The sequence below is a fragment of the Episyrphus balteatus genome, chromosome 2, assembly GCF_945859705.1.
Source record: "Episyrphus balteatus chromosome 2, idEpiBalt1.1, whole genome shotgun sequence".
Taxonomy (NCBI): domain Eukaryota; kingdom Metazoa; phylum Arthropoda; class Insecta; order Diptera; family Syrphidae; genus Episyrphus; species Episyrphus balteatus.
The window spans coordinates 109,720,730-109,734,292 of NC_079135.1; the positions used below are offsets into that span (position 1 = coordinate 109,720,730).

Sequence of the window (13,563 nt, forward strand, 5' to 3'; positions counted from 1 at the left end):
ATTTTACTTGTTTTGTAAAATTAAAATATGAACAAATATGCATGTTACTCGTCTAGTTTAGGTAAAAACCGTATTCAACACTTAAAAAAAGGATCTTTAGATCGACTCATTGCAACTCTATTAAAATCCACTCAACTCAAGACAACTCATATCATCTAACTCAACTTAGGGCGGTAAAGTCGGGTTAAACTTGACCCAAAATTTTTTAATACGTCAGTCTATATGTCCCGAATTCCGACTTCCGGAGTTAAGGTGAGCATTAAATGAGTGGTAATGGTATCTGATTGAAGCTAAATTCAATTTTTTTTTTTAATTTTTCCATTTGGAAAGTTTATGTAAGACTCTTTAAACAATCTGCGCTATTGTAATCTCTTGTTAAATCACAGCTGATTTTAGATACTTGTCTATCAGATGATAGGTTGATAGGTTATCCTTTACGAACGTGAGCGCAGCAATTGACTCGTACAAAACAACAAACCACCAATAAGAACCCCACTGAAGTTGAAGAAGGAAGCATGCTTAAGCCCTTTATCACCTATCGTTGATGGTAATTCTCGTCCTAGTCTAAATTTTTGTTGCTTGTCGTTCTCATACCATGATTCAATATTATAGCTCCTCATAACAATCGATTCTTTCTAGTTCTTAATAATTGCACATTGATAAGATCAATCTTTGGCGAATTTTGTGAAATGATCTTTAAAAGTCAAAGTTCACTTAAGAACTAAATTCTAAACTAAACTTTGTTTATTGTATGAAGTGTTTTCAACAATTAGTTAAGTTTAAAAAAATATTGTTCCTGTGGGTGCTACTATTGGTAAAGAGAATCCAGCGGATATGTCTTATAATGTTGGTTGGACTTCTTAACATAAAACCTAGAAGAATTTTCGCAATGAATCTACACCCTTGATTAAACCTTTCAATCCGTAAAATTGCGCAATGGCTTGGCCATTGGTTATTTCCGGTGAATCAACTTTGAAGGCGGGCAACGAGGTAAATGACACCGAATGGCTGGTTATCGGGAACACAATCTTATGGGCTCTTTCACACGTACAAATCAAATAGTCGGTGGCGCTTAGCCGTTTGCGTATGAAATAAGCCTAACCCTTGACGAAGGATAAATGTTAAGTGAATATTTATTGGAAATTAGGTGTTGGGATTCGGTGCCTCCCTGAACTATCCTAAGGACGAGACATCATCTACCTCGTCGAAGAAGTATTCTCCTAGAGTTGTTTTTCTGCTTTTAGCTAAACTGGGGCATCAGCAAAGTAATTGGTATGACCCCTTCTCCACCTCTTTCTCTTGACATGTGGGTTCCCATTGAGTAGTGACCTGTAAGGATGACGACCAAAAGGGACAATAAAGGACTTTTTTAGCTTGAAACCCGACAGGTTTCAAGTGCTGACCATCTGTCATTTGCAGATAACAAGAAGCTTTGTTTTAGTCTGATTTTTTGTGCTCTATTGGCATAGGTAAGTACCTACCCATAAAAAATCGTTATAACAAGAGATTTCGTAAGGTTTATTCCAAAATTTTGAACTTATGGTGTTCTCTTATATTATGTTAAAACAGCATACGAGTGAAAATTTGGAATAAACCCCTTTGAAATAACTAGTTACAACGATTTGCCGAAAGGTGGCCGGTAACTGAAGAAATAGGCAACTCTACCCTATTGATTCTGTTTTGGCCAATTCATCTGAACTTTCACGTTGCGGTTAGTTTTTCTATTTATTCGAAAAAGAATGAACAAAATTATTCGAATTCTAAGGCTCCAAATTCTAGCAGACAAATAAGACACTACCTGATTTACACATCTACAAGCTAGAACTTCAAAAATAACCTTGACTAATTGTAATTGCTTAGAACGAAAAATGTTCAACAATCTTCCAGGCAATATAAAGATTCATCTTCTTCAAAAGCATGAGAAATCGATAAATCAATGCTTAAAATACAAACTTCTCATCAGAATTATCAAGAAAAGCATTTGGACGATTGTTAAAGCTAGTTAAGTTAGGATAAGCTCTAGGATCACTGCGACACCCTTGGTCTTTTCTATTTCTATTTCATTTGACTTATTTCTAATTGAATAAAGATACCACGATAAAAGGAGCATCAATAAAAAACAACATAGGCAACCAATACCTCCTCTTTTAAATGACATCAATTTATATGTAATCTTCTATCTAATAAGTAAAAATTCTATTATAATCCATAATCAGCTGTGTCCTCGAGGGTATTTATCTTTCTTTTTAAAAAAGAGTGAATATAAGAAGAAAAAAAAAAAACCGAAAACCACCCACTTCACCACCCCATTTCATCATCATCATCATCACCCCCCTCACAGAATTTGTGTGTGGGTATTGCAAGGATTTGAAAAACATGGCGGATAGAAAAACATCAGCCAATCCAATCTCCACCAAAAGAGAAAAATAAATTTCAAAAAAAAAAAACCCAATGTGTTTCATTCAAATGTAAAACACATTTTGGACATCAAAGTCTGTGAACCCTTTTTTTTAACATATGTACTTCAATTTCAATGAATAATTTATTATTTTTTGACGCAGTTGTGAAAATTCAAGGACAATTTCCAATGAAAGAAAAAAAAAAAAACAACAACCAAACAGAACTGCACACAATATTGACTTTAGAAAAAAAAAAAAACCACCTCATTCTCCTAAATTCAACCCACAATTCAAATAGAACAGAACTAATAAATGAGAACAAAAAAAAACAGAACTTAATCAAAATTACATAGTTACATTTAAGGCTCCAACACAATAATCCAATTGACTGAATGAACAAAAAAAAAAAGACAAAAACACAATTTTACAGTGTTTAGTTACTTTTTTTTGCTTGTCTCTGAATCTGTTTGATTTTTTACATAAATTTTTTTAGATTGAATATATTCTTTTTTTTCATCTCTCTCTCCATTTATAAAACGCTAGAATGCCATTCTTCTGGATTCCGCACACACAAACTCAACTCAAGTAGGAATCGAAAAAAAAAATAAACATAAAAATTGAACATAACATTGCGCATGTGCTACAATATTTATACACACACCTTTTGATGGAGTTTTTTTTTTTTTTTGCTTGTTCCTTCCTTCCTTTTTCGTTCTTTTATATTCCAATATTTCTCGGGAAAAATCTAATTTTTTTTTGTGTTAAAAAAAAAAAAATTCCCAACTATAATTAAACTGCAGTTTAACCAAGTTTTAATAATCCTGTGGTATGTATTTTAGTTCTGTTTGTTTAGTATAAAAAAACAGATCCGCTTAAACTTTTTATTCTTTTTGGTGAATAAAATACGAATTATAGACGAACGCAACAACGATGAGGATGACACCGAAAACGAAGACGAACCGACATGTTTTTTTTTTTTTTTTTACTCAACTCTCGTTTCCTTTTTTTCCCGACGGACTCGCTCTTTCTATTCACTACGACGACACATTCCGAGGATAACGATAAACCACATATATATATATAGATATATGTATAGAATATATATGTATTAAAATACACACAGAATATTTAAGATACAAAAAAAAAAAACAAATTTAAATGAATAAAAATCACTTGTGTGGGGTAATAATAATTTTTGTTGATTAAAAAATTTTATCTACCACACTGGTGTGGTAAAATTTTTAATTAAAACACAAACTTCTATTTCCTTTCTTGTTAATTCAATTTTATAGGAGAATAACAGAGATCTTGTATATATTTTTTTTTTGTTGTTTAATTGATGATGATGAGAACACAGAGTATGTGTTGGAGAATTTTTATCCTTTTTTTTTCCCGATGATGAAAATTTTTGTTGTTGTTGCTGGATGATGATGGGACGATAGAAGATATATTTTTTTACACACAACATATACTAGATTTATCTCGCTCTCTCTACCTTTTCTCTCTAAACAAACACGCACACACTGCACATTGCCAGGAGTTGAAATTGAATTTTTTTTTCTAAATTTGAACTTTTTCAACACTTTAATCGTGTTGAATTTAAATTTTTCACACCAAAACTTATTCCAATGTAAGAATATGTTATTAATTATAATTTGTGATGAAAATTTTAACAATTTTCACGCACTTTATCACTTTATCATCATCATAAAACAGAAATCATTATTCAACACACTATTTGGTGAGAGGGAAAGAGAGATATACAACACCGAACCGGTGTGTGTGGGGAAAACGACGACGACGACAGGGACGACGAAGAAGACGTGAGTTTATTAACCGCGAATTAACACACACATTCACACACACACACGAATGACGAAAAACACACAAGAGAGAAAAAAAAACTTACGGAAATATGTATGTTTTTTTTTTTTCTTGCTTCCACTTCTTTTTTTGTTTATTTATTAGTTACAATGTTTTTTTTTTTGTATTTTGTGTGCTTTTCTTCTCTCACCACTATCCTTTTTTTCTCAAGGATGTGTGTATTATTCACCTCGCGCGAACAATAAAATGTCAAGTGGAAATGTCAAATTATGCAAATTTGCAATTTTTTCGAGATTAAATATTGAATAGAATTTCGAATTCTTCTATTACTTTCAAATTAGCAAACACTATGAAGATTGGAGACGTTTACCTTCTGGGAAGATCACCACTTTTCTGGCTGCACACAATTTTTTTTTCTTTTTGCTAATAAAAACTTCCAGAAGAGGACGACGACGTAAGGTGGTGAATGATGGCTTATCTTTTTTTATTTGAAGAGAAATCAATTATTTGCCATCATTCAATCTCTCACTCACAAAAAGTCAAATTCGATTTTATTTTTGACATTTGTAACAAATTTTTCGAACTTCAAAATGTAACTTCGAATTTATGTATTTTTATTTTGTTTAAAATTGCTTCATTTTTTGTTCACAAAGAAGAGATAAGTTCTCTATAAGCTTCCGAAATTGAATTTTTATGTTGAATTTCGGATCTATACACATATTATGAGCGAACGAGGGTATTTTGTATTAGTGTGTGTGTTGTATTTTGTAGTATTTTGCAATATCTCGTGGATACATAGATTACTCTCTCTCCCCAATGCAGAAGAGGAATATACTTTTTTTTTTTGTATGTTTTACACAAAACCACTTGAGTTTTTGTTATAGAAACTTTATAGAAACATGTAGGTTTGTTCGTTTACTTAAACGAAACGTCAAAATTTTATTTGTTATTCTTTTTTCACCATGAAAAAAAAATATTGATGAATGGAAATTGTGAATATTGAAATTCACTTAAAATTTTTTTGAGTTAATATTTTTGTTATATACGGTTTTTCCGATCTCTTTCTGTGTGTACATATATATCTTTCCCATTCACTTGAACACAACACACATATGAGAGAAAATGCAGAACAAGCGAAACAGAAAATATACGACAGCGGCGACGGCAATGTACACGAGACACAGCGACACACGACGATGATGAAGAAGAAGAAGACAAACAACACACGGACACAGCAGCGACAATGAAAATGAACGATATGGTGTCTGTGTGTGTTGAGATAGTGTGGTGGAGACGAGACAAGAGGAAAAATCACCACATTCAGCACGACGGATCGACGAAGACAACGAGAACGACGAAGACGACAGAAATGATGAGAATTACACAGAAAAAAAGAGAATTCAGAGAAGAAAGCAAAACTCGAGAGAAACCAAAAAATGAAACGGACGAACGAAAATGAGTTTTTTTTTTTCTTTCCTTGAAAATTGTACACGAACAATTTTTTTTTTTTTTTTTGCTTTGCTTTTTGTGAGATGTATTTTTTTCAATCACAATTTTTTCATAACAATTCAATTGTAATTGAATTAGTTTTAACACATATGTATTCGTTCTTTATTAATTTATTCACTTTTTGATGTTTTTTAAAGTAATTTTAGTGTTTTACCGATGAAAACATTGAAAAATCGACGAGCGAATTTAACGAACACACATCACACTCCAGTGGTAAATTCTCTCCTCTAGAGCGAAAGATTTTTTTTCTTCAATTTTTCAACATTTTCCTCCCTTTCTGGTGTTGAATATAGTTTAACTCTTTACACTTTAATATGTGTTGTCTCGTTTTAACAAATTATTAAGTGTTTGTGTGTAGATGTTGGTAAAGTAGCAGCTGGCCATACATCATGGTATCTCTTTTATTCGTTTGTGAAAAATTATTTGCATCGCGCACACACGGTGTTGCAAGCAGGTTAGACAACATTGAGGGTTGAAAATTTTCATGTTTTTTTTTTTTTTCGTTTTGTATGGATGGTACACTGATGCAAGTGCTGCCAATAGTGAGATAATGAATATTGTGAAAATGACAATGGAAATGGAAGTCAGTGTGTAAATTGAAGAAAATTTATTATTTTTTTTTTGTTCATTCTTTAATTTTTTTTTTTTTTAATTTTATTTTGAATTTGGATGACGGGCGTCACCATCACCACATAGTAGAGTAGATGATGAAAAAGAAGAAGCGAAGAAGAAGAAGAATTTCTATGATGGGATATTGGGTAGGAATGGGAAACGTAAAGTGGGGTGGTGGTGTGGTGAGATGGTGAGTGCACTTCTCGTGTAAGTTCATCATTCTTTTATTTGTTGTTTTTTTTTTTCTTTATATTTATTCATGCTTTTTGCATTTTGCGACTTTAGGTTTGTTTTGTGATTGTTATTCGTTGGAATTGGTTTTGTTGGGGTTTGATTTGCTTGTTTTTTTTTTTAGGTATTTCTTATTGTGAATATTAAAGGTGCATGTTGGTTATACATGTGAATATGTAGTATTATAACAGGCATTGTGAACTGTCTAGTGTGTGGTTGTTGTTATTTAAGTAATTTGAACTTTATTCAAGGTAAAGGACTGAAGGTAATTATTTAATTTATTTAATATGATTTGAAAAGAAGTTAAACTGTCACCCTAAATATTACTCATATCTCATAATGCATGTATGTGTGTGTGTGTGTGTGTCAAATATCGAGCTTTGAATTTGTTACAATATAAACATTTGCATAAGTTATGCGGTTTGTGGTTGGAGACATTGTTTTAGTTGGAAAATATGTTGGTTCCTACAAAATTAAAATTTTGTGACAAGTTATGTTTTTTTTTTTTATCTCCCCCCGTTTATTAAAAAACAGCGGCAACACTTACAATTATGAATGATACCTTTTTCAAAACAAGAATTGACCCTACGCTTAATTATAGGTAATTTTTAAATCAAATTAGGTAGGGTAAAGGCACCAGTATCCGGACAGTGTTAGTATCCGGACACTTTGTGATTGTTTTGCGATTAATAGGTAAATCATCGTAAAAAGTTCGAATAAAACCACAAATATACTTTCTCTGATGTATTTCACATATAAATGCAAAGTTTCAAGCAGATTACCTGAATGGTTTAAGAGATATACTTCAGTTAAGTGTTCGACATCAGGGGTGAGGTTTTGAAAATGATTTTGTGTAAGAAAAAAATAGTGGAAGCATTTGCAAAAACTAAGAAAATTGAGACCTGTTTATTGATTTTATTATAAAAAGAAATTGTTAGTTTTGAGTAAATATGATACATTTTGATAATTTATTAATAAAATAGTGAAAAATTTTTTTTTTAATTAGATTTTTTAGTGTCCGGATACTAAAACTAAAATTTAAGACTTTTTTTAGTTCCCGGACACAGTGTCCGGATACTGAAAATATGAGGGAAAAGGAAAAATCGCTTTTTTAGGCTCTAAAATTGTAGTTTGGAACATATTTTGGGTTTTAATGCAAGAGAATTGCATTTTTCTCTGAATGTTTCAGTATTCGGACAGGGTTTCCTTAGTTAAAATAGTGTGTCCGGATACTGAAAAACTGGATTCAGTTTCCGGACACCCTTATTTTTAATGTAATTTTAAGTGTTTTTGTACTTTTAAATTTGTTATCTTATAAGGAATGAATTAAAAAAAACGTATCAAAGACCATAGAGGATACAAGGATTTATATAAATCCAATTCTAGCTTTGAGAGAAAGCTGAAAATATTAGTAGGCAAGGAACAGCAGTTTTTAGACAAGAAAGCATTTTAAAATGGTTTGAATAGCTCTAAAATTATTTGAAAAGTATTGGCTAGGAACATATTTCCATTTATGACTCGAGTATGATATTAAATGGCGATGAAACCAGGGGTCGAATCACGGCACACGATTACGATCATATGTTAACGTTTTGACTATTTCTGTCTCTATTTAATAAGTAGAAAAAAAGAGGGACACATAGCTCCCATACGTTAACGAGCATGTGCCGTAATTCGACCCCAGCTTTTGTCTCTACCCAAATACTAGCAAAATTATATCACGGAAAAAACATAACTTCTGGTAATTTAATCATCATATAGTTAAATATATTAGAAATTAGTAAAATGTACCAGAAATAAAGTTAAATATACCAGAAGTGTAGTTATCCCTTCGTTATTTTCTCTGTATAGCCTCCTTAGGCTACATAAATATTTATCAGACCAATACTGGATGAGGAGCGAAACCTTTTTTGATTATGTTGCAAACTGCGGACACAAACGCTTGCTTGATGACAAGGTGGAACATCCTGTGATGGACATAAGTCACATTTAACACTAAATTTTGTACGCATTGCCACCGAAGACAACCCACATCATCCTGTCGGCTGACGTTAGTGTCTTTATATCCCCCTAATCTGATTAGGAGATAACAGTTCATGATTAGGGTGCAAAAAATGTAGGCCAAGCACTTCCAAACTGAATTTTTCATCACTTTTAAATGAAGCAAAAATGAAAAATATAGATATGGTGGTAACAATGTGATGTTATTGAGGAATGAGGACCCCTTCAGTAATTATGAGTTCTGGAAATATTCGTTCCGTGCTTCAATCTATCGCCAAGCCTACCAATTTTGACAATTCCTTCGATTCCGAACGAAGTTTCAATTTCATCCCAAGAACCTCGTTTTAACATAAACGTACCTAAGTCCTTATTTATAATTGTTTTAACGAAAAGTTTGCCAAGAAAAGTGGATTGTTACCTTTATTATAAGAACTATTTTTCGTTTGTTTTGTAGGTACCCAATGAAAAAAGTACCTACCTATCTATAGGATTTTTTTTTAAACTGAAATGAATTATTATTAATTCTTTTAACAAATATATGCTGTTAGTGTGTCCTTTTTGTTAATTGCTTAGTGATGACTTTTATTAAAAACAATTTTAACCTTAAGAAGTAGTTTTTTTTCAACAATTAATTTTTTTAATAAATTTTTTTGTATATTAAAGTTATATGTTCATATTTTTTCCAAAAACAAAAGATGTTTTATTTCATAAAAACGAAAAAAGAACCATAAATTCATATAAAAGTATCGTGTCCGGATACTAAAATAAATTTGTCCGGAAACTAAATTTTGCGTCCGGACACTAGTGCAAATCGAACTTTTTTTATTATTTTTATTATTAAATACTAAAATGTTTAATTTAAAAATTATGTGAATGTAACATTATTACAAAAATGCCAAACTTTAAGAAACTACCAAAATATTTTCTATAGCTTGAAAAACAATAAAACTATTCGACGTCAAAGTTCAAAAGTACCTTAACTGTCCGGATACTAGTGCCTTTACCCTAGGTAGGTATTTCAAGCAATTGTTTTCGAATATAGGTTAGCTATCGATTTCTTAGTCAAAATTTGGGACGAAGAAGTTTAAAAAAAAACACTTTGAATAGGTAGGTACTATTTTTGTCAAGACTGTGGATTTCAATACAAAATTGACCGATAAGTCAACTAAGAAAGATATTTTTCGGTCTCAGTTCCTATAAAACCTGAATTATTCTTAAAAATATAAAGTTGTTTTATTTTTTTATTACTTTGAACACTTAAAAAATGCAATTAGTAAAACCATGGTTATAAAAAAAATATATTTTTATATCTAATAGGTACCTACCTAATTTTATTATTAATGAAAATGGTATAAGTCCATTTTGATATTAGATCTACTCATGATTAAACTACTACCTCCAATGGAACAGATTAAGGGCCAGTTTGTTGAAAGTGGGTTAAATCGTCGATTTGATTATTATGGATTCTCCTTAATTGAGGATTAAGAATCCATGATAATCAAACAGCGTTTGTTCACATTTTTTTCACCTTGATTAACAAATCATGGGTTTTCTACAAATCGTTCCATTTTCCAGCCTATCTGTCAGTTTAGTTTTCAAAACTTGATCAAGGATTAAGTTATTGGGCACGTTCAGGAAATATTAGGGACTAGATATTTAGGCAACGTCATGTTCTGAACGGAAATTGACTAAATTAGTTTGGATATGATGCTATTGTCAAATTTCAAAATTGACTTAAGTATTTTACCGATCGCATGGGGAAGACACCAAATTTCACTTAACTTTAATGAATAAATACCTAATATTAATTATAACCGATAATGCACTTTTTGCTCGTTTTTCACACAAATAAATTTAATTTTGATAAATTAATTCTTTAATTCAAAACAATCTGCTGTCATGTTGACAAAAAAAACTTTCCTACATTTTTAGGGAAAATTTTCTTGCCTAACTTTCCAGTTAGCTTTCCAATAAAATTACCTAAATTGGAAATATTTTTTTTGACAGCTGACCAATCAGAGACCGAGAAATTACCTAAATATTAAGTGCCTAACTTTTCTGAACCTGCCCATTTTTTGTATTATGTTGACGTTTATGACATTTTGTCTGTGAATATTTATTTGAAAATAGCGTTTACAGAAAGGAAGGTAAGTAAATTGTTAATTTAATAGTATTTTTTATATTTTTTATTTATGATCATGCGTCTACATGTAACTCTTCTGTTTTCAGAAATATTTTAAAACGGCCAAAACCAGAAAGAACATATGGCATTTCTCCAAGGATGAAGAAAATACAGTAAAACCCGGATAAGTGCCTCTCGCTTAAGTGCCTAACCCGCATAAGTGCCTTTGTTTTTTAGAACCAAAATTTTAAGGATTTTTTCATATAAAACTCATCTTTTAAGTACCTTTCGCTTAACTGCTTTTCCCGCTTAACTACCTTCTATTTCAAATACTTATGATTGAATTTACTTGCAGGAAATTCTTTTAAGTACACATTTGAAACAAGTTTCAGCAGTAAGAAAAACTTCATTTGCTAAAGCGCTTTAAGATTCAAAAATTCTACTAAAAGTAGAAACTAACTAGTTAGTTATTTTAAACTTTCAAAGTTATTTTGTTTGTGAAGATTCTGTTCTTAATAATCAAACATGTTTTTTTTTTTATTTTTAAGTAAATATAGAGATAAGTGCCTATGAGCACTTAAGCGGGTTCTTGTAAGTAACTTACCCGCTTGAGTGCCTAACAAAACCGGGCAATTAAGGTGAGGTACTTATCCGGGTTTTACTGTAAACAATGTCGATTGGTCTTGCAGAAAAAATACATTTGGAGAAAGGATGTATGTACATAGCTTGGGAGGCATTTTAATACTCAGATGAAGTCCTACAATTTGTATTATTAATATTGTATTATTTTATATGGCACCCAAAAAATTGAGAAAATAAATTTCTATTCCCCAACTTTTTATTTAACAATTGATTGGTCAATAAATTATCTTTAAAGCCAAGGAATTGTTTTTTTTTTTTAATGGGGAACTTTGTGCTAGTGTCAGTTTTCGTTCCCTGTTGTTTGAAAACAACAACAACGCAAAATTTTGTATGGTATAAGCAATTAAAAAAAAATAAATGCCTGTGGGTAAATCAAGTATGAACAAACTGAATTTCTGAAAATCCTTGATTAAATGGTGCTAATCTAGAAAAATTGGCTGATTAACAAAATCTCAAATTAACTGCTCAAATCATAGATTCCTTGATTAAAATTTTAGTGAATAAACGGAATCTACGATTATCAACTGGAATAATCCCTGATTAATGATAATCGATTGTCAACAAACCGGCCCTAATAACATTTAGTATTTTTTCTCAATATCAACTAAGATAATTCTTTGCAAAAGCCGAATTTGTTCACTCCCCATTATATTTAAAGTCGTATTTAAAAGTTGAAAATCTGTCAAATCGCATATGAATTTTAAAATTTCCCATTTTAAATGGTGGCTTTAAATTTAAATGAGAGTGTGAATAAATTGGGTCTAAAATAACTTAAGCACAGCATAATTCATTTGTAGTTAGAAATATGTATTACATTTGTTTTCCTGTTTTTAAAAAGGGCTGAAGAAGACTTCCAAAGGTTAGCTAAATTACTCTTTGAAAGAAGTTTGAAAACATATCACATTTCATACTAGCCGGATCATTAGCAGAACAGTCTTTTTAAGTCATCACACAAAGTCATGACAAACTCTTAACGTTGAAAAATTGCTAAAATGTTTTTTGGTAAACTATTTTTTTCTATTATAGTATTAATATAGTATACGACTGAATTCGACAGTGAATATTTTCTATAAAGTTCGGTTTTAGTAAGTTTATATCAATTTTTGAAAAACCTACACACACCACTACGTCAACATCAACCCAGACTGCTCCGAGCCTATTTATCCCACCAAAAAATCCAAGACCTCGATAACTAATTTCGTAAGACTTTGATTAGGCTATATACAGCTTCCATCTCTCACCAGCATCTACTCCGGAGAGAAAACCCTCCAAACTGCCCAATATGCAACGCTGTCATCGACATTAAATCGAAATTCGAAAATTTTTTTTATCATTATTTACAATTTTGGGCTATTTATTAAAATTTACACTTAAATTACTCAAAAACCGTAAGATTTTATGTTACATTGATTAATGTTATGGTGTTTAAGTAATTTAAGTGTAAATTTTAATAAATAGCCCAAAATTGTAAATAATGATAACAAAATTTTCGAATTCAAGCTTTTTGCATTTTCCGAGAACATGCACTTTGGTGTACTAATGTAAATTTTTGTTAACACTATTAGAAAGTTAACGAACAAAATGCCCACCGATTTTTTGAAAAAAACTGATATTTTGACACGTGAATTTTCAATTGAAAATCAGGGTGTTTTTTTGGTATTAAGTAAAAAAAAAGGTTAAAAAATAAATATTTTAAATCAAATAAATTACTGTGTGTTCGGGACATAATAAGGTAAGTTTTTCGTAGAAAAAAACATTTTTTTGAAAAAGATAAAAATAAAAAACCAAAAACTCGGTTTTTTGAATTTTCGCATAAATTTTGAGGTTATGTGAAAAAATTGTTGATTCATAAGTTGTAGATCTTTTTATTACCACAACCTTGCCATACAACTTTTTTCCATAGGACTTGTAGTTTTGCCGGAAATCGAGATATACCATTTTTTACCATTAAAAACTCAACCCTACCACTTCCAGAACTCGGCTCGCCCGTAATTTATTTTTACCTTCATTTGTATCATATTCACCTCTTTTTCCAATGGGTTTCATCCAACTATAATTTTTCTTATTTTTTAATGTTTTTCAAGGCTTCGGCACTGGTCTAAATAGCTCAACGAAATTTAATTTATTTTGTTTTTGTTTAAAAACTTATTTGCTGATGTTTTTTCTTAAATTTTTGGAACATGCACAAAATCTGCTCAGCTATAAAGAAAATAGTTTCTTTGG

General features: G+C 30.9%; 2 protein-coding genes across 10 annotated transcripts in view; one reads left to right on the forward strand and one right to left on the reverse strand.

Moving 5' to 3' along the window:
* Positions 1-3,173, reverse strand: part of LOC129910012 (homeobox protein 5) — a 242,130-nt gene extending 238,957 nt beyond the window's left edge. For all 7 annotated transcript variants that reach the window (XM_055987238.1, XM_055987241.1, XM_055987240.1 and 4 more), the window contains exon 1: positions 3,061-3,173. The gene's annotated coding sequence lies outside the window, so the exon portion shown is untranslated. The remainder of the gene's footprint in view (positions 1-3,060) is intronic.
* LOC129910013 (vitamin K epoxide reductase complex subunit 1-like protein 1) overlaps positions 3,169-13,563 on the forward strand; it is a 30,973-nt gene continuing 20,578 nt past the window's right edge. The window contains exon 1 of one of the 3 annotated variants that reach the window (XM_055987245.1): positions 3,169-3,225. The gene's annotated coding sequence lies outside the window, so the exon portion shown is untranslated. Of the gene's footprint in view, positions 3,226-6,304; positions 6,535-6,720; positions 6,841-13,563 lie in introns of those variants that run through there. The other 2 variants (XM_055987244.1, XM_055987243.1) reach the window with 2 other exon arrangements.